This window comes from Musca domestica, unplaced genomic scaffold (genome assembly GCF_030504385.1).
Source record: "Musca domestica strain aabys unplaced genomic scaffold, Musca_domestica.polishedcontigs.V.1.1 38, whole genome shotgun sequence".
NCBI lineage: Eukaryota > Metazoa > Arthropoda > Insecta > Diptera > Muscidae > Musca > Musca domestica.
This window is the reverse complement of record NW_026712324.1, coordinates 8,383,528-8,410,094: the sequence shown is the minus strand read 5'-3', so window position 1 is coordinate 8,410,094 and position 26,567 is coordinate 8,383,528. Positions and strand designations below refer to the sequence as shown.

Here is a 26,567-nt window from a genome sequence, read left to right as displayed (position 1 = left end):
TTTAAAAAATCCACACATTTCCCCTGAAAAAAATTAAAAATCCACACCTAATCCTTACAAAGTATAGCTATATTTTAAATATGCAAGTAAAAAACCAGTAAAGAAAGTCTTAAAGTCGGGCACGGCCGACTTTATGATACCCTACACCACTTTGCTAATTTAGTAGAGCTCATACACATACACAATCATACACGCGATGATTATAATTATAATTTAAAGTTCAAAGGACTAAATATGCCGAAGCATTTGTATTTTTTAAATTCGGACTTGCATTGCCCATTTGGTGCACAATTAATTTGAAATCGGATAAAAATATATATGGGAGCTATATCCAAATCGGAACCGATCTCGATAAAATTTAGCAAAGATATTTCTGAGCTGTATTTGATATATCTCCCTGAATATCGTTGTTACGGAGTGCATATTACGGCTGTGGGTAACAAATATGACAAATCGCATGACCAGTATATATGGGAGCTATAGCTATATCTGAACCGATCTTCACCAAATTTGACATACCAACTTCTAGACTCAATCCGGTCGTAAGTTCCAAATTTCATCCAATTTGGGCCAATATTAGACGTTTGGTGTACAATCGAAGGTAAATCGGACGAAGTTATATATGGGAGCTATATCCAAATCTGAACCGATCTTGATGAAATTTAGCAAATGTATTTCTGAGATGTTTTTGATATATTTCCCCAAATATTGTTGTTACAGGGTGCATATTACGGCTGCGGAGGAAAAAAATAGCAAATCGGATGAACAATATATATGGGAGCTATAGCTATATCTGAACCGATTTCGATCAAATTTGTCATACTTATTTTCAGCTCCAATCTGATCGTACTTGCAAAATTCCATACTATTCGGATTGATATTACACGTTTGGTGCACAATAAAAGGCAAATCGGACGAAAATATATATGGGAGCTTTATCTAAATTTTGACCGATTATCTCCAATTTCAATAGGGTTCGTCCTTGGGCCAAACAAATGACTTGTGCAAAATTTCATGTGGATATGGCAATAAATGCGAACTGTTCTTTGTTTACAAAAATACATGGACAGACGGACAGACGGACGGACGGGCAGACGGACGGACGGACATGCATAAATCGACTCAGAATGTGATTCTATGCAGATCATCAAAAGGAACTATGGTTCTATCTCGCTTCCTTTGGCCTGTTACAAACAAATGCACAAAGACATAATATCCTGACCACCTTGTGGTGTAGGGTATAAACATTAAGTTCGGCCGAACCGAACATTTAATACCCTCCACCATTGGATAAAAAACATTTTATATAAAAGTATTTGAATTCAAACGAGTTCCAAAACCAAAAACCGTAAAGTGGGTGAGGCTGTTATATGGGGGCCATGTCTAAAACGGGAACCTCTAGAGACAATTTTATACTTCAAGGATTGTCATCTACCAAATCTTCTTAAATACCAAATTTGAAACAATTTCGTGAGTAAATGTGACTGGGATTACCAGAATACCGAATATTGGTGGGTATCGTTATATATTCGCTATAGGAAAACTTGAACCCAAATATTCAATGTTCTGCCATCGGAGCTAGAACCCATTATGACCTACAAATACAAAATTTAGGACAAATCCATGGAAAAATGTGGCAAAAATCATTAAAATCCGAATATCAGGAGGAGCTGTTATATAGGGGCTATACAAAGACGTGGACCGATATATCTCATTATACCCTCAGCCATATGGCTACAGAGGGTATATATCATCTGATACGGTTAAAACGTGCCTAGTCGAAATAACGGTTTTAGGCCCTAGGTCTCTTTGGACCAAATCCGTTGCAGAACATTTGGAGTCGATCTAGCGATGTCCGTCCGTCTGTCTGTCTGGCTGGTGCACACGATAACTCTCAAATGGAGTATCCGATTTGGTCCAAACTTGGTACTTCGTAATATTTTTGTCAAACTTAGATCGAGTTCGGAGATGGGCAAAATTCAAATTCAAAATTCACACATCCCAATATTTATATTAACCCAAGGTCTGGTGTTAAGCTGGATTATATCGGTCCACTCCTTCTGGTACCTCCCCCACAAATGGTCGAAATTCTCAAAAAATATATTTTTTGCACAGAAAAATAAAGGATAATTCGATTTTGCTCTAACTTTGCAAATCCTAATATTTGCGTCAGTGTTAGATCAGGTGTGAAAATGGACAATTTCGGTCCACTCCATCAAGTACATCCCCCATAAATGGTCAAAATTTTGAATAATTACAACTCTCATAGCATGTGATGTAAGAGTCTGATTTTCTTCAAATTTCACACATCCTACTATTTTTATGAACCCAAGATCTGGTAGTAAGACGGAATATATCGGTCCACTCCATATGGTACCTGCCCCACAAACGCTCAAAATTTTGAATATCCATGAAGTTCATAAAAAGCGAAATCAACATCCGATTCCATTCCAGACATGGTACATCTCAATATTTCCACCAACACAAGATGTGTTATAAAGATGGTAGAGATCGGACCATTACTTTTGCTACCTGCCCCACATAGGGTTCAAAATTTGAAAAACATAACGCTCAAAGAATGCGAAATAAGCATCCAACTCTGTTCAAATTTCACACACACACACAAAATGTTCAACCATACATTTACTCTTCTGACATCCATACTAATTTAGGTCCGATACGAAATGGGCAATATTGACCCATTCTTTCCAAAAGCGACAATAATCCAAATTGAAGACTGCGACCTTTAAAAACAATCTACTTCAAAAAATCCACAGATTCCCATTGAAAAAGAATCCATAAAATCCGGGAAAAAATATTCTTAAAACTCCATATCTTTTGGTTTGTTGACATTTGAAAAGTCTTCTTATATTTTTATACCCTCCGTCATACTATGACAGGGTATATTAAGTTTGCCATTCCGTTTGTAACACCTCGAAATATACATTCTAGACTCCACAAAGTATATATATTATTGATCAGCATAAAATTCTTTGTCGATTTAGCGATATACGTCCGTCTTTCCGTCTGTATATCTGTGGAATTCACTCTAGCTTCCGAACGAAATGATGTAGATTGATAAAATTTTACTAAAATGTATATTCGGGGTTTTTGGTATTCCAAATAGGTTATGTAGGTCCACGTTTTGGTATAGCCCCCATAAAACGGGTTTTCCGGATATTCGGTATTTTTATGATTTTAGCGACAATTATTCACCAGAATTGTTTCAAATTTGGTATTTGAAGTTCGAAATGGATACTACAGCCTTTGGGAGAAAATTGTCTGTGGAGGCCCACGTCTTTGTACATTTATAAAATATAACGTATATATACCCATATTACGGTACCTCCCGATATTCGGTATTTCGATGGATTTAACGACATTATTCACCGGAATTGTTTAAAATTTGGTATTTGAATGTCGTAATGGATACTGCAGCATAAGGCAGAAAATTGTCTGTGCAGGCCCCCATGTAATAGCACCTCCCTTATTCATCGATTTGTTTTTTAAGTTTCGCATTTGAATATTGTAATGGCTTATGACAAAAGTTGCCTATGCAGGTCCACGTCGTCGTTTAGACTCTAATATGACGGTTACATTCGGTATTTTTATATCCAACACCACAAGGTGGTCAGGGTATTATGTCTTTGTGCATTTGTTTGTAACAGGCAAAAGGAAACGAGATAGACCCATAGTTCCTTTTGATGATCTGCACAGAATCACTTTCTGAGTTGATTTATGCATGTCAGTCCCCCCGTCTGTCCATGTATTTTTGTGAACAAAATGCAGGTCGCATTTATTATCCGATTAAGATGAAATTTTCCAAACAACATTTGTTTGGCCCAAGGACGAACCCTATTGAAATTGGAGATAATCGGTAAAAATTTAGATATAGCTCATATATATATATTCGTCCGATTTGCCTTTTATTGTGCACCAAACGTGTAATATCAGCCCGAATAGTATGGAATTTTGCACATGCAGCCAAATTAGGCCTAAAAATAAGCATGCCAAATTTGATGGAAATCGGTTCAGATATAGCTATAGCTCCCATATATATTGTTCATCCGATTTGTTGTATTTGTTACCCACGACCGTAATATGCACTCCGTAACAACGATATTCAGGGAGATATATCAAATACAGCTCAGAAATATCCTTTCCAAATTTTATCGAGATCGGTTCAGATTTGGATTTAGCTCCCATACATATCTTTATCTGATTTAGAATTAATTTTGCACCAAATGGGCAATACCAGTCCGAATTTAAAAGATACAAATGCTTCGGCATATTTAGTCCTTTAAACTTTAAATTATAATTATAATCATAGGGTGTATGATTGAATTCTCCAATAAAAACTTTTACTTGTTATGTGGAGCTCAACTAAATTAGCAAAGTGGTGTATGGTATCATAAAATCGGCCCCGCCCGACTTTAGGACTTTCTTTACTGGTTAAGATTTTAACAGAATTTTTAACGGATTTTATTTTTTTGAAAATTGCCAAATTCGTTCCAAATGGTGGAGGGTATTCAAAGTTCGGCCCGGCCGAACTTACAGCGTTTTTACTTGTTATAATCTGTGGGTTTTTTATACGAACTGTAGATGCTTCAAACAAAAATTCATATAAATCCATGGTCAGTTAAAAAATAATTCATAAAAAATCCTCATTTGTTGTCCATTTGTCAAAATATTTTTATAGACTAATTTTATGGGCAGTTGGTCCTTGAAAACTAATTCTTACTAAATTATCTTAATAATATCTATAATATCTTAATAATTTGTTTCCTTGAACAAATATTCTTAAAATTCATATTTTTGGTCTGTGGGTATTTGAAAAATATTCTTATATTTGTACAGTGTGTGAGCACTTTTATGATCTGTGGTTTCTTGAAACGGATATTCTCAAAAAATCCACTTTTCCTAGTCAGTTGATGCTTATAAATAATTCTAAAAAAATCCTCCTCCTCTATAAAAGATTTTTAAAACCTGGCTCTTTTGGTCCTTGACAAATCGAGAAAAGGAGAAATATTTTTGAAATATTACTCTTTGAATAATCGTTCTTATATTGGAAGTTAGTTTCCTTAAGCGTCTTCCGAAGTTTTATGACTCTTGTCCCTTTTGAAAATATTCCAAAAATTACTATAATTCTAGAATTAGTTTCCATCAAAACATTTACTTATTTCTTGGTGAACTGAAAATTACTTTGATTACCCTGAGGTCGTTACGGATCAATCATAAATTGATCGTTAAGAGAAAAAAATATAATTTTTATAATTGTTGCTGTTATTTCAGCTGTTTCATTTGTTTCGTTCAATATAGCGTTTATATAACTTCTAGAGAGACAATAAAACGTTAAAAGTCGCTGCAGTGGTAATTAAAAAATAAATGTTATTAAATCATATTAAAAATCCATAAAAACAACATTCTCCACTTTTTTATTTGGTAAGTAATGCAATAAAAAGTAAAACAAACAAAAAAAATATTGCAGAATAAAAAAAAAACTTACAAAAACAAAATGTTATAAAAACAGTAACGTGTCAAACAAAACACCTGGCAGAGAGGTGCTTTAGTAATGCCGGCGCTTTTTATTTTTTATGTATTTTTATTATCATTTTTTTGTTGTTGTCAAATATGGACTGCAATATTTGATGGATAAGTCATAAACATTTCAATGACATTTTTTTGGAATTCTTGGAATCACTTGTACACACCCACTGAAAAATTAATCAAAAAGCACAAGCGGTATTAATGGCTCCACTATAAAATGGCTGAACCGAATATTGATTTTAAAAAATATATTTTTGAAGGAACAATCGTGGAAATGTCGAGAATTTTTTAAGAGCAATCGGCAAGGATAAACAATGCTACAAATGGGGATTTAAAATACGTCTTTTGAGGATCAAAGGATTTACAAGAAATAAGGATCATATCTTGGATTTTTTATAAAAAAAATATATGTTTTTAAACAGAACATTAAATGTGAATTTGTTTAAAAATTTTTTTTTAAATTTTTTATGAATGTTTTTTAAAAAGATTGAAGGATCATAAGAATGCTTTTAATATCTTTTGTAGGATTGATTGACGTGAATTTTTTGACAATTTTTGTTGGCACAATTTAAGTACTAAAAATCCGGTATTATATAAAAAATATTATTTAAGAGATCTAAATCCGATTTTTAATAAAAATTTGAAGTTTTTTTTTTTAATTTTTTTTCGAAAGACTTTTTAACGTTAAATGATTTTGTGAAGGTCGTAAAGAACTTGGACTTTTAAAAACATTTTAGGAAGATTTTTCTACATTTTATTGAAAGATTTTTATAATTTTGGTAACTGTAATTTTTTTAAATTTGGAGGAATTGTTTTAAATAAATTTGAGGATACATTTTTAAGAACTATTATTCAAGTACTAACAAGCCCCAGGATGTGTTTTTCGTAATAAATATTTTTTCATGGATGAATATACAAATATTATTTGAAAGATCACTAAATTCGGTTTAAAAAAATATATATATATATTTGAAAAAAATATATTTTTTTATAATTTTTGAACGACTTTTTTTAGATTAAAATATTTTGTAAAGGAGGTAAAGAACGTGAACTTTTCAAAATATTTTCTTTTATGCATTTTTCAATCATTTTTGAAAGAATTTGAAAGTCCGACTAAAAACATGTTTTTCAAAAAGTATGAAATTTTTAAAATATTCATTGAAAGAATGCTATTCTACAAAATGTGGATTTTTCAAAAACACATTTTGTAAGCCCTCCAATATGCAAAACATGGATATCTTAAAGTATTTTTTAAAGGACCAAAGGAACCGATGTTTCCTTCCACCATTTGGAAGGAACTTAAAAATGTTCAAAAAACTAACGGAAACTACCCCTTAAATGAAAAATATTATATGAAGAGACTATACGAAGACGTGAACCAGTGTACGAAAGTTTTTGTCATAGGTTGTAGTACCCATTACGAACTTCAAATACCCAATTTGAACAATTAAAGTGAATAATGTCGCTAAAATCATCAAAATACCGAATATCGGGATGTACCGTTATATGGGGGACATACGAAAACGTGAACCTGCATACGATTTTGTTTGTTTTAAGCTGTTGTACCCATTACGAACTTTAAAAACGAAGTTTGGTACAATTCCGGTGAATAATGTCGCACAAATCATAAAAACAACAAGTATTGGGAGGTACCGTCATATGGGGGCTAAACGAAGACGTGGAACTGCATACAAAAATGTTTGTCATGGGCTGTAGTACCCATTACGAACTTCAAATACGAAATTTGAATTAATTCCGATAAATAATGTCGCTGAATATCGAGGGACACCGTTATATAGGGGCTATACGAAGACGTGGACTTGCATACGAAAATGTTTTCCATAGGTTGTAGTAACCACTAAGATCTCCCAATACGATATTCGAAACGATTCTTGTGAATATTGTTGCTAAAATCATCAAAATACCGAATATCGGGAGCTACAGTTATATGGGGGCTATATGAAGACGTGGTCCTGCATAAAAAAAATGTTTGTAATAGGCTGTAGTACCCATTACGAACTTCAAATCACGAAATTTGAAATAATTCAGGTAAATAATTTTATTGAAATCCTGAAAATACCGAATATCGGGAAGTACCGTTATATGGGGGCTATACGAAAACGACATGGCCCATTTAGATAAAAAAAATGCAACAAAGACAAACGCCATAATTTTTACATTTTTTTTTTCAAATTTTATTGAATGAAAGAAAAAATTGAAAAAATGATATAGCATGAAATTTTAGAATAAGTTTAGATTTTTTCGAACTGGTCACCTTTGGCACGAATTGTGACCTTCAAACGGCCAATGAAACGTCACACGCTGCCCGAATCAGAGCCAAAAAACATTGATGTGATGAAGCTGGATTTTAAGAGACTCGTTCAATGGAATTGGGTAAATTCTAAAATTTGGAATGATAGTCACCGGTGGAGGGTAGGATGTATGTACTACCGGGATTTTGGAGATGCATACTAAGTGTGCGAAGTGTACTAAATGGTATTACATTTTGAGCAGTTTGATGAATGGATGAGGCTGGCATTTTTTGTATGGGGGTCCTTCTTGGATGTAACTTTCTAATAAAGAGGTGGTTTTGGAAATGTGTAATACAAGTGAATGAAAAATATTAAATAGTACTATATTTGGTACAATTCCGTACTGGATGAACACATAGGTTCGGAAGTTTGAAATTTTGTATTAGGGTCGCTGTTTATATTTAATTTTTACATCCATTTTTCAAAAATATATTTTAATTTTTTCCCATTTTTAACGCAGATTTTTTAGGTTCATTCTAGCTTCCGAAAGAATTTAAGTATGTATGTGTGAGAACATTATTTAATTTTTACACACATTTTTCAGGAATATATTTTTAATTTTTTTTAACGTAGATTTTTAACATTTTTAACGTAGATTTTTTAAGTTTTTTTAATATAAAACTATCAACTTGGTTTTTTGTTTTTTTTTTAAGAAAAATATATTTAAATTAAATCCTTACGGAATTCTTGTTTTAGATTTTTTAAGAATATTAGTTTTAAGCTCCATATGTTAAAACGGCCTTCAATTTTTCTCTCTCTCTCTCTCTCAAAGATAACAATTACTTGTTAATTATTAACATTTAGTTTTCAACAATGTTGTAACAAACATTCACCAATTCTTCACATGTTCTAGGACAGGTGCTAATTATTTAATTAGCCACAGTGAAATAATCGTTTGATTGAAAGCTTGACAAGTTGTCAATTGAAATGCGATATTCACGTTTGGCCAACAAGTGATCCTCAAACTATAGCATTTTTCTAATTGGCAAATAGATTTGATGGAGATTGTAACAATTCAACGATTTGCTTGCCGGACAATAATGGCTTGGTTCCCACAGTAGCATTTTGCGCGAGCAGCAGCAAGTGATCAAACAAATCGATGTGGAATTATTTCATTAGAAAATGTAATAAAAATCTGTTGTAAGTGTAGTTTGAGAAAAAAAAAAAAAAATAAATAAAGAACTAAAATTCTCAAGTTTCAAATGGAGAGGTCTTGATGTACCGCCAAATAGTTATAACACTCAGAGACGTATGTTTCAATATTTTCTGATTATATTTTCTGATCAATATTTGAATTTTATTTAAAAATTAACATCAATAGAATTTTAAATGTCATCTAAATAATAAGTGACTTATAAAACATCAAATTGATCCATCTTTCGATCTCCCTCTCTCTCTCTCTCGCTTTCTCTCTCCCTCTGACTTGCACAATTCGAGTCAAATTACCGCTCATAATTAATCCGCAGGATTACACGTTTTTTGATGTTAAACAATTTTTTTTTTAATTTTTGTCTAAATTGTTTTCTAGGTAGCCAGCCATTAAAATGAAATATTATCATTTAATTTTTGTTAATAAATATTAAGTAGTTATACTATTAATTTTTCAAGAATTATTTAATAATAACTTTTAGATGCCATGGAATGATTTATTGAATATTCCTTGAAAAAAAAAAAAAACGAAATCACTTGGTAATGTTCAGTCAAATTGTACTCGTTCTCTAAATACTTAATTTTTGAAATCATTAAATATTTTTAAATTTATTAACTAAGCTCTAATGGAGTATTGACAGATAAGTTAATGATTTATTTGGATTTTTTTAAAGAATATTTTCAAGCGCCTTGAGGGGTAACAACGGGTTTTTTTTTTAAAGAGGATTTAAAGAGGATCAATAGAACACCAAATCTGGTCCGTTTTTATACCCTCCACCATAGTATGGAGGGTATATTCAGTTTGTCATTCCGTTTGTAACACCTCGAAATATACATTTTAGACCCCACAAATTCTATGTCGATTTAGCCATGTCCGTCCATCTATCCGTCTGTGGAAATCACTCTAGCTTCCGAACGAAATGAAGTAGGTTGAAAAAAATTTTTATTTATTGAAAATGGGCCATGTAGATCCACGTGTTTGTATAGCCCCCATAAAACGGTACCTCCCGATATTCAGTATTTTGATGATTTTAGCGACATTAATCACCGGAATTATTTCAAATTTGGTATTTGAAGTTCGTAATGGATGCTACAGCCTATAACAGGAGATTATCTGTAAAGCCCCCATATACCGGAACCTCCCGATATTCGGCATTTTAATGATTTTAGCGACATTATTCACCGGAATTATTTCAAATTTGGTATTTGAAGTTCATAATAGAGGCTACAGCCTATGACAGGAGATTATCTGTGTAGGTCTACGTCTTCGTATAGCCCCCATATAGCGGAACCTCCCGATATTCGGTATTTTTATGATTTTAGCGACATTATTGACCGGAATTGTTTCAAATTTGGTATTTGAAGCTGGTAATGGATGCTACAGCTTATAACAGGAGATTATCTGTGCAGGTCCACGTCTTCGTAAAGCCCCCATATATCGGAACCTCCCGATATTCGGTAATTTGATGATTTTAGCGACATTAATTACCGGACTTGTGTCAAATTTGGTATTTGAAGTTCGTAATGGATGCTACAGCCTATAACATGAGATTATCTTTACAGGTTCACGTCTTCGTATAGCCCCCATATACCGGAACCTCCCGATATTCGGCATTTTAATGATTTTAGCGACATTATCCACCCGAATTGTTTCAAATTTGGTATTTAAAGTTCGTAATGGATACTACAGGCTAAGACAGATAATTGTCTGTGCAGGTCCACGTCCACGCATAGTACCCGATATTAGGTATTTCGATGATTTTAGCTACATTATTCACCGATTTTTTTAAGTTTCGCATTTGAATATTGTAATGGCTTATGACAAAATTTACCTATGCAGGTCCATGTCGTGGTATAGACCCTAATATAACGGCTTATGATTTTAACAAAATTTTTAACGGATTTTATTTTATTTTTTTAAAATTTTCAAATTAGTTTGAAATGGCCCGGCCGAACTTACAGCTTTTTTACTTGTTTTTAATTAACCCATTTAAGTAACTGCTTATGGCAAGTACCCATGTAAACCTCAAAACATTTAAAACTGGTTTTAGTTATTTACAAAATATTGTGAAATTTTTAATTTACTGCAATTGGTAAAAACCGGAACCCAATTACCGCCTGATATAATTCTCTTTATATATTGTGTTAATTAAAAATGGAAATTCAAAAAACAAGATTTCAACTTTCGAAAGAGATTTCAAAAACTTTAACTTCCGCTTCCGAATTACGAACGAGTTTTTTGTTTCATTCAAAATATATCCTCCCCGATTGCATTGAGACATACTAAACTATACACCCTGTGACCGTTTATGAAACTCGTAACATTTATTTTGATTGCCTTCTATACGAGATTGAAAAGTTTTTTTTTAACTTAATTAAAAAATTTCATATCCAAAAAAAAAAAAATATATATATATATATATATTTGAAAATTTTTTGAAGAAATGGAGAACCTTATAGAAAACAATTAAATATTCTTTTTTTTAGTTTTCTGCTTTAATATTAGTATTTTTTTGGTTGTAAAATATAATTTTAAATCTAACCGCCATTTTTAAAATCGTTACATCTTCATTCTTGTCTTGGAAAAATTCCATAAATAATTTAGCCAAAGGGCTTTGTGTCATACCAACTATCACGTTTCATGATCATTGTCTTACCAGAGATATCATTAGCCTTTAAGTTGAGTTGGGTCAAGATCATTGGTGTTTTGAAAATGCGAAAATGGTAAACAACTCTTCTGGCTGACCATCATCCTGAACAGATTGAATGCCATGGTCCAACGCAATGCGAAAAGGCCTGCCTTTCCAATTTTTTTTTGTGGCACTCGAGAACAAGTTCAACGGCATTCCAAAATAGCACAGTTAAACTTGACAAGAATGTTCCAAACACATACCTCTTGTGGACAGAGTCAACTCGGCGGGGCAAAGAAACAAGACAGAAATTCAAAAATTAACTGCTAAAGAAGAAAAAGAAACAACAATCCTGTTATTGTCATGCAGATGTTTCCATTTAACGAACGAACTAACGAACGACCTTGAAATGATTGTGGCCAATTAAACTACAAAATAAAATTACCGTTTATTCTGATCGTTGGCCAAAGGAGAGCCGATATAAAACAAGTTGAGAGGTGTTTCATTTGGTGGCAGCGAAGTTTTATTTCCTTACCTTATGAGAAATATAAGAGACTTTGCAAGGTCGCTTATACCTCTTTAGAAGTTTTCTACAGGAAAAACACCCATCAGAGGTCTTCTATAGATAGATGACTTTTCAGTTATATTTTAAAGATTCACGAAGACCCTTTCCAATCGACGAGGCTTGTCTGCAGGCAACATTCTTTGCGTCAATTGAATTTTGTACGGGAACAAATGCGAATAATCCGTTGTAAAGTGGACCGAGCCATGCCCAACTACTGAGAACGGGGTTTTTGGGATGTTCTTGGCGACCTTTCAACACTGGCTCGTACGGCAGCGATATTCTTGGCCGATCGCCTTGGTCGACTTTTATATGGCCTCTTCGGATTAGAAAGAGCCTTACCAGTCGGAAATTTTTCCTATAAACGCTTAATGGTGTTCTTAGAAGGCGCACTTCTTATATTTTTTAATGTTTTAAAAGCACGTTGAGTTTTCACAATTGACTTCTTGTAAATTTCAACTATTTCAGAGCGCTCGCGTGGCGTGTATTGGTTCATGGTAAAAATCTGCTTGGACTGATGCTTCAAACGCGGTATGTCATTAAGCGATGTGACATCTCTGTCAAAAGTTATGCCGTTGCCAGATGGGTCCGTCGAATATGGACAACCCTGTAAATGCCGAATATTATCTCCAAAATATTTTGGAGGGCGTGTTAAAGCCTTGGGCAAGCAAACAATTTGGCCGCAGATCTTGAACATTCCAACAGGACTCAGTACCATCGCACTCACCAGGCGCCACTCAAGAATGGTTACAAAATGAGGTTCCTCGCGTCATTTCCAAAGCACAATGGCCACCAAAATCTCCGAAACCAATCCGTTGGACTATTGTGTCTGGAGTATTTTGGAAAGCAAGGTTGGCACTAAAAAATACCAAAGTGTCGATCACCGCAAGCAAGTGCTTCGCAGGGAATGGGACAAAATATCGCAGACAACGTTCGGGCAGCGTGTGATGGTTTCATTGGCCGTTTGAGGGCCAAAATTCGTGCCAAAGGTGACCAAATCGAACAAATCTAAACTTATTCTAAAATTTGATACTATTTCCGATATTTTTTGCTTTCATTCAATAAAATTTAAGAAAAACTTAGGTTAATTATGGCGTTTGACTTTGTTGCAGTTTTTTTTATCTCATTTGTATATATACGCCTTTTCTTTAGTGAGGATCCTCCGGCGGTCTTTCTATATACATCCCATTGAAGTGAAGGACAATTTTTATTTCTTAAAAGCCTTTACATCTCCTCAGAAGTTATTATTGCGTATTCATTCCCTGATGTAGGGTGTTCTGCCCAACCAGGCTCCAATCAGACAACAGCATTACAGATGCCGTTGCCAATGATAATGGCGACGACGACGACAAGATTGATCTTTAGAGATGTTCGTTAACAACAGCAACAATATCTTTAAAACAAAACACCACGAAAGCCAAAAGACCTTGACAAAGGAATAAACTGGATACCGAGACAAATTAAAAAAAAAAAAATAAGCCATACTCCATCATCAGAGGACCGACCACAATAATCGCAAAATGAGTGGTGTTATGTAGGTATGTGTGCACGTAGATGTTGTAAATACATACTGTCGTGCCTGAAGATAATGTAAACTGATTTAAGATAATTTTCCATACATTCCATTGGACCAACCTCATCAGTCAATCAGACAGTTAAAGAGCCAAACAGGCTGACAGACAGACAGACAGAATGAAGGCATGGCAAGAGCCTAGGGAAAAGACCATGTCATTAGCATCATTAATTGCAATGGCAACACCACTCGGTTAGCACTCCTCCTTTGTGGCATGTACTTCAACGGATGTAGATGAATGAGGAATGTCAAAAGGTTAAGTGTCAGAAAAAAGAACAAGAGCAACAACATAGAACATGAAGTGGTATTTACAAAAAATAAAAACCAATTTCAGGGGTCAAAGTTTTTATACCCTACACCACAAGGTGGTCAGGGTATTATGTCTTTGTGCATTTGTTTGTAACAGGCAAAAGGAAACGAGATAGACCCATAGTTCCTTTTGATGATCTGCATAGAATCACTTTCTTAGTTGATTTATGCATGTCAGTCCGTCTGTCCGTCCGTCTGTCCATGTATTTTTGTGAACAAACTGCAGGTCGCATTTATTATCCGATTGAGATGAAATTTTGCAAACAACATTTGTTTGGCCCAAGGACGAACCCTATTGAAATTGGAGATAATCGGTAAAAATTTAGATATAGCTCCCATATATATCTTTGTCCGATTTGCCTTTTATTGTGCACCAAACGTGTAATATCAGCCCGAATAGTATGGAATTTTGCACATACAACCAAATTAGGCCTGAAAATAAGTATGCCAAATTTGATCGAAATTGGTTCAGATATAGCTATAGCTCCCATATATATTGTTCATCCGATTTGTTATTTTTGTCCTTCGCAGCCGTAATATGCACTCTGTAACAACAATATTTGGGGAAATATATCAAATGCAGCTCAGAAATACCTTTGCTAAATTTTATCGAGATCGGTTCAGATTTGGATATAGCTCCCATATATAACTTCGTCCGATTTACCATTTATTGTGCACCAAACGTCTAATATTTGTCCAAATGGGATGGAATTTGGCACATACGACCGAATTCAGGCTAGAAGGTAGTATGCCAAATTTGCTGAAGATCGGTTCAGATATAGTTATAGCTCCCATATATATTTTTCATCCGATTTATTGTATTTGTTAGCCACAGCCGTAATATGCACTCCGTAACAACGATATTCAGGGAAATATATCAAATACAGCTCAGAAATATCTTTGCCAAATTTTATCGAGATCGGTTCCGGCTTGGATATAGCTCCCATATATATTTTTATCCGATTTCAAATTAATTGTGCACCAAATGGGCAATGCAAGTCCGAATTTAAAAGATACAAATGCATCGGCATATTTAGTCCTTTGAACTTTAAATTTTAATTTTAATCATAGCGTGTATGATTGAATTCTCCTATAAAAACTTTTAATTGTTACGTGGAGCTCTACTAAATTAGCAAAGTGGTGTAGGGCATCATAAAGTCGGCCCCGCCCGACTTTAGGACTTTCTTTACTGGTTAGTATTAAACAATATGCCAATTGGGAGTTCTTACTGAAAATTGTGAGAAAAATTTGAAATTTAAATTAGCGCAGAATACGAATGTCAAAAGTAGGTGGTCACATTATGGTCCAGTGTTCTGACGCATGCCATAAAATAGCTAACATATTTTATTTATGCCTTTCTTCTATTTTGGCGTAAAAAGAGACTGTCATCGCCGAAATATTTTTGCAATCCGCTCTGCAGCCAGCCAAAATATGAAATATTTTTCAGTTTTTGATTATGTTTTATTAATAATCACTGCTATTAAGTCAATAAAATCTGACAAAACAAATGGTATTTTATATATTTGTTAAAAACCATTTTTTTTGTTAATAAAATATATCTTGAGAAAATAAACAGTCGTACGAAAATGATGGTGAGAAATATACACTTCTTTCTTCCGATGATATCTATGAATGATTTTGGAATTTGAACAGAAAAAATGTTTTGAAAACATTTCGATGTTATTAATCGCCTGGGATTAAGGGAAATATTTTATTTTATTTTATTTTTGCAATAAATCAAAATTATTTTTGACAAATATCTTGAAATATTCAATGGTTATGGTCAGATGAAAGCGAAGTTATGTTGCCATAAAATTAAGATACGGTCATAAACATAAGATACGCTACGTCTGGCATAGAATCGAAATTCGAAAATGGTCTATGTTTTATAGCCCCAATTACACAATTAATTAACGTATGTATTCTAAATATAAATGCTAATTCATATGTACAGGGTTGCCCATATTCGACGGACTTTGGGCCCTTTGGGCCCATTCCAATCGACGAGGCTTGTCCGCAGGCAACATTCTTTGCGTCAATTGAATTTTGTACGGGAACAAATGCAAATCAATGCGAATAATCCGTTGTAAAGTGGATCGAGCCATGCCCAACTGCTGAGAACGGCGTTTTTGGGATGTTCTTGGGGACCTCTCAACACTGGCTCGTACGGCAGCGATATTCTCGGCCGATCGCCTTGGTCGACTGGGTTCTAAGAACACCATTAAGCGTTTATATGAAAAATTTTCGACTGGTAAGGCTCTTTCTAATCCGAAGAGGCCATATAAACTCTTCGGATTAGAAAGAGCCTTACCAGTCGAAAATTTATCGTATAAACGCTTAATGGTGTTCTTAGAAGGCACACTTCTCACATTTTTTAATGTTTTAAAAGCACGTTGAGTTTTCACAATTGACTTCTTGTAAATTTCAACTATTTCAGAGCGGTCGCGTGGCGTGTATTGGTTCATGGTAAAAATCTGCTTGGACTGACGCTTCAAACGCGGTATGTCATTAAGGGATGTGACATCTCTGGCAAAAGTTATGGCGTTGCCAGATGGGTCCGTCGAATATGTACAACCCTGTATTTGGCCAAAACTCTCGCAATAAGTAAATTCAGGGAGTACCTTTCAATAAAGGCTATATCAAAACGTAGACATACGGGGTGAAATGAAAAAACTGCAACCAACTTCAGACTGTTGTCATTTCTAAGCCAATCGTCCGACAGCTGTTAAAATTGTTCTTGTGACAGCTCATTATATTGTTTACAAGTTTACAAAAGCATTTTGATGAGAAATTTCTAGAAAAAAGTTATTCGTGATGGAATTCAAGCGTAGTAGTGTAATTTCTTTATATTTGGCTGGAAAACCACAAGTGGCTATCGTTAGAGCACTCCAGCATTTAAATGTGAATAAATCTTTTGTGTCTCGTACCATCGCTCGTTACCGCAATACTGGTAGCGTAGCCCGACGTCAAGGAAGTGGACGGAAGAAAACAGCAACATCAGCAGAAATGCGTGGGAAAGTAAAGAAGCGACTTGATCGTTGCAGTGGCCGAAAAATGAATCGTGAGCTGAACACCATGTGAAAACCCTGCCATGAGTCAGGAGTGCTATATAAAGTTCGACCCGTTCATTTCTACTACGTCCCCCAAAAGGATTGTAGATCTTGTATAATGTGGATTGGGTCTTGAGATTTTTATCCTATTTTGGTGTAATTTTTCACTTAATTTTGGCGGAAAAATTGCAATTTTCCATGAACATCTTTCGAAATCTGAAATAGAAGCATTACTTCAAATCCCTTTTTCTACTTATTACCTTAAATTTGCACACAGAAGTCACCGAATTTCTGTGTGAAAATTTACGGCACTAAATAGAAATGGAGATTTAAAGCCTCTACACTACAATTCAACGAATTATTAAGTCTTTTTGTTACTATTCTCCGAATTAGATCAATGATCGATTACCCAAAGCATTCGTTAATTAACTTAATTTAGTTTATTATTAGCCATAATTACTTTCCGTGATCTTCCTGCAGAATCAAAGACGTTGTTTTTTTTTTTTTGAATTTCTAAAAACAGTAATAAAACAAAGAACAATAAAAAAAGAAATGCAAATAAAACCAGTATTCCGCGTAAAAACCAATTTCGAACTGTCGATCTAGGCAATCGGTCAATGATAACCCATTCTCGCATAAAACATTAAACTAAACTGGAATAGAATACAACTGGTTAGACCGTTAATAGCACTTTCTATGCTAACCCAACGACTACAATATTGGTGTTGTTGTTGTTATTATGATTTTTTCGTGATATTGCAAATTGTATTAAATATCGGAATGTCAATAACATTGTTGCATTCTAATGTTTTTAAGAGTGAGAGAGACAATGAGAGAGAGAGAGAGAGAGAGAGAGAGAGTGAGTGGGAAGGGAATGAGGGTATATAAATAAAGATCAAAGCGGGGTCGTGTTTTCTTACTTCCAATGAAATATTTCATTCACATTTAACGATCAGCTGTTTGGCGTTTTTAGTTTGTTTTTTTTTCTCCGCCACAAGCCAGTTTTGAAAACGAAGCAGGGTGTGAGGTGGGGAGGGTTCATATTAAACCTTGTCATGTTATTGTTGTAGGCAAATGGGAAATTTCAGTGGCAGAATACAGGCATGTGGTATCTGCTAATAGACAGCGATTTCGGCTTGTTCGGTTTCTTACATTCAGAACTAAAAAATCCGGGTGTGATGCAACAAACTACATTTGGGTGCGTCATAAAAACAAATATCTCTTTTGCCCGTAGGTGGCGGTGGTACTGGCGGTGCTTGACATTTGTTAGCAGTTCCGTTGATGAGGGAAATATTCCCTAATAAAAAGTAAAAACAAATACTTGAGGAGGGGCAAAGAAAATTTAAAAATTAAAAAGAATACATTTATATATGAATTTGTATATCTGTTTTAAGAGAGAGAGAGAGAGAGGGAGAGAGAGAGAGCGAGAGAGATAGATAGAGGGGGGAAATAAAAATCTAAGAATTATTCTTACTTTTAAGGGTTATGAATGATTTGTATAAATCATGGCCTACATAAGGTCGGACAGAAAACCCATGTGACAACCAAGTTTGCTGTCAAAAACACAATTGTGATTTTAAATCCGTCTGTGGAAATCACTGTAGCTTCCGAACGAATTGAAGTAGATTGATAACATTTTACTCAAACGTACATTATGGCTGCAGGACTTTTGGTATTGAAAATGGATCATGTAGGTCCACGTTTTGGTATAGCCCCCATGTAACGGTACCTCCCGATACTCGGTACTTTGTTGATTTAACCGACATTATTTACCAAAATTGTTTAAAATTTGGTATTGGAAGTTCGTAATGGGTACTAAAGCCTAAGACAGAAAATTGTCTGTGAAGGTGCACGACTTCGTATAGCCCCCACCTCTCGATATTCGGTATTTTGATGATGTTAGAGATTTAGGTTTCGCATTTGAATATTGTAATGGCTTATGACAAAAGCTTCCTATGCTTTTTTACTTGTTGGGTCTAAAATGCATATTTCGAGGTGTTACCCTCCATACTACAGGGTTAGATGAAAAAACTGCAACCAACTTCAGACTGCAGTCATTTCCAAGCCACTCGTCCGACAGCTGTTAAAATTATTTCAGTGACAGCTCATTATATTGTTTACAAGTGTACAAAAGCATTTTGGTGAGCATTTTCCAGAAAAAAGTTATTCGTGATGGAATTCAAGCGTGATAGTGTGATTTCTTTATATTTGGCTGGAAAACCACAAGTGGCTATCGTTAGAGCACTCCAGCATTTAAATGTGAATAAATCTTTAGTATTTCGTAGCATCGCTCGTTACCGTGATACCGTCAAGGAAGTGAACGGAAGATAACAGCAACATCAGCAGAAATGGTTCGAAAAGTAAGGAAGCGACTTGACCGAAACCCGCGTCGCAGTTGCCGAAAAATGGCGCGTGAGCTAAACATATCCCAATATTCCATTCGGCAAATATTAAAAAATGAGCTCGGTGTAAAGCCATTGAAATTCCAAAAAGTGCAAAAACTTACACCGCAATAGAAAGAAAATAGACTCAAAAGAGGTAAAGAGTTGCTTCGCTTGGTCGAAAGTGGTGAACTGCCGAATTTGGGTTTCTCCGTGTCCGATGAGAAAACAATCGTTGTCCAGCAGTTTGCAAACAAACAAAATGATGGTGTTTACTTGCCAAAGAGGTCAGCTGAAAATGTGCACCTTCGGTTGGCCACCAGAAATCAAGCGCCGGCCATGGTGATGGTGTGGGCCGTCATAACAGCGTATGGTCGCTCACCGCTCTTAATAATCGACTGTGGCATCAGAATAAATACCGAATATTATCGCGAAAATATTTTGAAGAGTGTATTAAGGCTATGGGCACGCAAACATTTTGGCCGCAGACCTTGGACATCCCAACAGGACTCAGCACGCCCCACCCAAGAATGGTTACAAAATGATGTTCCTCGCTTCATTTTCAGCGCACAATGGCCACCAAAATCTTCGGATACCAATTCGTTGGACTATTGAGTCTGGAGTATTTTTGAGGTCGGTATTTTGATGATTTTAGCGTCATTATTCCTCAGAATTGTTAAAAATTACGTATTTAGAGTTGGCAATGGGAACAACAGTCAGTGACAGAACATTGTCTATAGAGGTCTGGATCTTCGTATATTCCCCATACATCAATACCTCCTTATATTCGGTATTTGGACGATTTTAGGTACAATACCCACCGAAATTGTTTGAGTTGTCGTATTTGAAGTTCGTATTGGATGCTACAGCCTGTTACAGAAAATTGACTATGCTGGTCCAAGTCTTCGCACAGCTCCGATATAACGGTACCTCCTTATATACCATATTTTGATGATTTTAGCTTCACCGTTTATTTTAAGTTTTAATTGAAATATGGTAACATCTTACGACAACGAATGCCTATGTAGGTCCACGTCGTATAGACCCCAATATAACGTCTATATTCGGTATTTTAAAAATTTTAACAGAATTTTATAAGGATTTTATATTTTAAAAATTTCCAAATTTGTTCCAAATGGTGGAGGGTATACTGCTTTTTTAGCTTGTTTGCTTTTATTCAATAAAATTTAAAAAAAGTAGAAATTATGGCGTTTGACTTTGTTGCAGTTTTTTTATCTCACCCAGTATAGTGGAGGGTATAATAAAAATGAAGATTAATGTTTGATTTTGAATTATAAAACAGAACTATAAGCCCTTCTTATAAGCTTGTCTTTTATCTGCTTTGTAAGAAAACAGTTTCCTGTTCTTGGCTGTACTTCCCCAGTTTTGCTTGAACTCTCTCGCATAGCATTGTGCCTACTCATTTAACAATCGTAGCAACAACAAAAAATTCCCAATGCTATTTTTAACTTTGTTTTTTTTTTTTGTGTTTTTTTTGTTTTCGATTTTTTTTCGGATTATTTTTCTTGCGGCTTTAAGCCACTGCCACTGGCAATTTATTGTGCAATCTATTTTACATTCTTTTGACTGCAGTTGGCATTCTTGCCGTGGAGTTCTGCAGCCCATTTTTTTTTTTTCTTTTGTGAAATAAAACTGGAATTCCGTTCAAAGGGGAAAACAGAACACAAAACATGTTTTGAGGCAATAAGCGGTAGTTGTTTGCGGCAGTTTGAAAATATGAATATTATTGATAAACAAAATCAACAAATTGTCTAATAGAAAACATGACTGGCACAAAAAAAAACCCAACAAAAAAAATTCTTGAAAACAAGAAAACGTGAGAAAATTACGCACTACACATAATACTACACACAGCGTCTGACGCCAAAAACGTCACAAGAATTAATGAATACATAAATTATATGTTGGGGGAATTTCTGATTAACTGGCGCCCAATCATGAGAATTAAGAAATAAACAACAACATAACTAAGTGTATATAAATATTTGTTGAAAATATTTCTCAAATTGTTTTTTTTTTTCTTTGTTTTGCAAATAAATAAAGCTGATAATTAAAGCTTGCCAAGCATAGCAAATTTTTGAACATAAACACATTTTTAAGTTGTATAAGAAGTATTTCAAAATATAATGAAAAAATAAATTATTAGATAATAACAAGTTTAAGGATGGGTTCATAATAAAATGAACGGTATTTTAATGATCGATAATTTCCTATAAATTATCAAATTCCGATATCACAAATAATACATAACACACTGGGGTGAAATACCAAAGTTTGAGCTGATATTTATATTTGAAATTCAATATATTCTGGAAGAAGTATAAATATGCTGATGGAATTCTAAAGTTCATTGTTTTTGTTTTATATCCTCCAATATTCTATGGAGGGTATATTGGCTTTGTCATTCCGTTTATAACTCCTCGAAATATTCATAATAGACCCTACAAAGTAAATATATTCTGGATCAGCGTAAAATTCCATGATGATCTAGCGATGTCCGTCTGTCTGTCTATCTAGAATTTAGAAGGCATACATGCACAATTTACCAGTAGGCGATCCACGTTTTCGTATAGTCTCCATATGACGGTACCTCCCGATATTCGGTATTTTGTTGGTTTCATTATACACCGGAATCGTTTAAAATTTCGTATTGGAAGATCTAAATGGGTACTACAACCTATGGCAAAAAATGTCGTATCCGGGTTCACGTCTTCGTATAGCCCCCATATGACGATACCTTCCGATATTGGGTATTTTGATGATTTTAGCGACATTATTTACCGGAATTATTTTAAATTTCGTATTTGAAGTTCGTAATGGGTACTACAGCCTATGACAAACATTTTTATATACATGTCCACGTCTTCGTATATCCCCCATATAATGGTTTTAATTTAAGTGGTAGTTTTCGGATTTTTATTTTAATTTTACAGCAGCCAAAGGCACATTTCAAAACCATCTCCATTTCTCAAATACAGACACCAACAGTGACATATATATCGAATTTGAGGATTTCAGCTCCATTCCTTCATCCAATACTACATTTAGTACCACTTAGTACATTTCGTACAATTATGATGCTTTTCTAACAATTATCGTACACATATCCAAAACCAGCTCCTTCTCGGGACAACAGACATGAACAGTGACATGTATATCAAATTTCAGGATTTCAGCACTATTCCTTTAACCAATATCCAATTTAGTACTACTTAGTACTTTTCGTACAACTATGGTACTTATTTCCAAAATACTCCTCCATATCTCATTTCCAGATACCAGCTCAGAGACCTCAATATCAAATTGGACCATTCCAGCCTTATCCCCACCCCGAGTACCAAGTTCAGTACCATTTAGTGCTGTTCGTACAAATATAGGATGCATTGCCACGCCACCGCCAAACCTCAAATATCTCTAAATATCAAATTTCAGAGTTTTGAATCCATAACTTCACTCAATTTCAAATATGGCATAATTTAGTACTTTTTGTACCAATATAGTACAGATTTCCGAAACCACCCTCACATGTCGTAGCTACAATTCAAGCACTTTCTGTTCACTTAATACCAATTGCTCGAAATAAAGTACTATTTAGTACTTTTCAGACCACTTCACATTTGCAAGACCACTTCTTAATCAACCATCCATCCTACAGCGTTTTATGAGCTTCATGGATATTCCAAATTTTAACCCTTTGTAGGTGAGGTACCATAAGGAATGAGCAATATATTTCATTTTCACAAGAGATCTTGTGTTAGTAGAAATAATGGAATGTGTGAAATATAAAGAGAACTGGATGCATATTTCGGATTTTATAATCGTTGTGGTTATTCAAAACTTTGACCCTTTGTGGGGAAGGTACCAGAAGGAATGGTCCGATATCCACCATCTTTATAATACATCCATAGCAGATTGAAATATTTAGATGTGTCAAGTTTGAATGAAATCGAATGTTTATTTCGCGTTTTGTAAGCTTCATGGATATTCCAAATTTTGAACCTTTGTGGGCGAGAAGGAGTGGACCGATATATTCCATCTTCACACCAGACCTTGGATTAATTAAAATATTCTGATCTGTGTAATTTAAAGACAATCTGACTCCTACATCACATTTTAAAAGAGTTGTAATTGTTCAAAATGTTGACCCTTTGTGGGGGTGGTACTTGATGGAGTGGACCGATTTTGTCCATTTTCGCACCTGACCTAGAATTGATAGAAATATTAGCATGTGCAAAGTTGGAGCCAAATCGGATTATCTTTTCTCTTTCTGTGCACTAAAATATATATTTTTTGAGAATTTTGACCCTTTGTTGGGGAGGTAAAAGGAATGATCCGTTTTCCACCATCTTTATAACCGATCTTGCGCTGATAGAAATATTGAGATGTGTCAAGTGTCAATGGAATCGGATGTAAATTCCGGGTTTTATGAGCTTTATAGATATTCGAAATTTTGTCCCTTTGTGGGGGAGGTATCAAAAGGAGTCGGTCGATATATTCCATTTTCTAACAAACTTGGGATTGAGAAAAATATTCTGATCTGGGTAATTTAAAGGCAATCTGACTCATATATCACATTTTAAAATGGTTATAATTGTTCAAAATTTTGACCCTTTGTGGGGGAAGCGGTCCACTCCTTTTATTGTACATTTTGGCACCCCACCTTTGGCAATATTAGGATGTGCTAAGTTGGAGCAAAATCGGATTATTCTTTCTCTTTCTGTGCAGTAAAATATTTTTTTTTTAATTTCGACCTTTTGTGGGGGAGGTACCAGAAGAAGTATACCGATATTGCCCATCTCCGAACTCGATCTAAGTTTGACAATAATACTACGATGTACCAAGTTTGAATCAAGTCGGATACTCCCTTCGAGCGTTATCATGCGCACCAGCCAGACGGACGGACGGACATCGCTAGATCGACTCCAAAAGTCGTGAAGCGGATTTGGTTCAAAGAGACCGTTATTTCGATCAGGCACATTTTGGCCGCATCTCTAGCCATATGGCTGAGGGTATAATAATCCGTGTTTAAACTGCTGTGTGGTTCCACTTACAATTATCTGCAAAGTCGTAGTTTTATGAACTCTATGGGTCCACTACCGATCCTTTAAAAAATCACTTTTTTATGATTCTACCAAGAATTATCTGAAAACTCTAATATTGGGAGATATATAGAAATTGTTTAAAATATCTTGATCTCTGTGAAATATAATTTGTATGAAACCTTATGTAAATACTTACATCAGGCCTTACATAAGGCCTAATTAAGGCCTTACTTTATTCCGGGCATGAGGACCTTCATAATGCCTGATATAAAGTCCATGTTGTTTCTACTCCACAATAATGCGAATATCAATATCCTACACGAATAAAAAAATAATCACCTACCATCTTCCCGAAAAGTGACCATTTAAAACAAAAGACTTAAGAAACAAACTTGATTAGTTTTTTGTTTCTGCCAAAAGGGCAAACCCGAACATTGATGATAATATTTAAATATTAATCATAATTAAGCTCATTATATTATTACCCCTTTTAATTGTTTAACTATCGAAACCCCCCAACCAGCGTGGCTAGCGAAAGTAATTTTGAAATTGGATTTTATTTTTGTGGAAATTCCAAACAATTAATTAAAGCGGGTTCATAACACTAGAAATTCCCAATCGATTATGTATGACCCAATATCTTTCGATTTTAATGCTTGAATCGAATTCTCTTTTTATTTGGGGCATTTCCATCATCGTCATCGCCTTGCCACCGAATGGACATTAGTCCAAATAATCTCTTTAAATGAATGAATGAATGAAATGGGATGTTAAGATAATTAAAGAATAAAGAAGGAGATCACATAGTACACGTCGAAACCGGACAGGGGAATACAACAAAACAATGAATTAAGAAACGTATCAATCAAAATCTCTCTTGGGGCGAAAAAGGTGTGAATTATTTTTAGAAGCCAATAAAATGGGCAGTTGGCAGAAAAAAAAGTATTTTATATGGGACCATTAAAAAGCTTCAAACTGAAGCAAATAAAACAACAGCCAAACATGATTGCAAAAAAATAGAACAGCAAAAACCACAACAACAAACTAATAAAAAACCAAATCAAGTCAATGTATGGTATGGAAATAAGAAGCCAACGAAACGGCAGTAATGGAGAACAGAAAATCCCAAAGATCCGGGATCTTAAATTGGAACAATGCTTGGAAATAAAAAACGAATACCTCAAGATAGCGCATGTTATGTACGCAAGTTAACAACATCGGTTTTTTTTTGCTGATTTCATGCTTTGAGCTAATTATACCAAGTGTCGCTTACATCAGATACCAGTTGTCGATCCATTGGCTGGTTCGCAGGGGATATTACCATTGATGACTGGACAAACCCACCATTATCGTGTCTCACAGTTGGAAGAAATAGCAGAAAACGAATGTTGGAAATCAAAGGAAATCAACAACAACAAAAAAATCCAAAAAAATCATGCGGGAGTAAAGAACGCACAGGAATGTGACAAACTGAAACGGAACTACAACGTAATCTCATGTCTGCCTAGGTGTCTGTCTCTCTTGCTGTTTGTCTGCCTACCTATCTACCTGTCAGTTCATCACAATTACTTGGCATATTTTAATTGTGTGAGAGTGTGTGTGTGTGTTTTAACTTCTGTATTACATGTCACATTGAGATCATTATCGATCGATCACAGCTCATTGATGTCCATGTTGTCAGGCTACAAATGGAATCAAGTGAGTGGGTAAAATTAAAGAGGAGTGATTTTTTTTATTTATTCTGTTTATACAGGGTGAGATGACTGCAAACTGCAACCAACTTCAGACTGCTGTTATTTCTAAGCCGCTCCTTCGACAGCTGTTAAAATTATTCCAGTGACAGCTCATTATATTGTTTACAAGCGTACGAAAGCATTTTGGTGAGAATTTTCCAAAAAGAAAGTTATTCGTGATGGAATTCAAGCGTGATAGTGTGATTTTTTTATATTTGGCTGGAAAACCACAAGTGGCTATCGTTAGAGCACTCCAGC

The 26,567-nt window shown here is 34.7% G+C and overlaps 1 protein-coding gene across 1 annotated transcript in view; it reads right to left on the bottom strand.

Annotated features, from left to right (window-relative positions):
• Nucleotides 1-26,567, bottom strand: part of LOC131800360 (dual specificity tyrosine-phosphorylation-regulated kinase 1A-like) — a 130,287-nt gene that overhangs the window by 62,807 nt on the left and 40,913 nt on the right. The window lies entirely within an intron of this gene.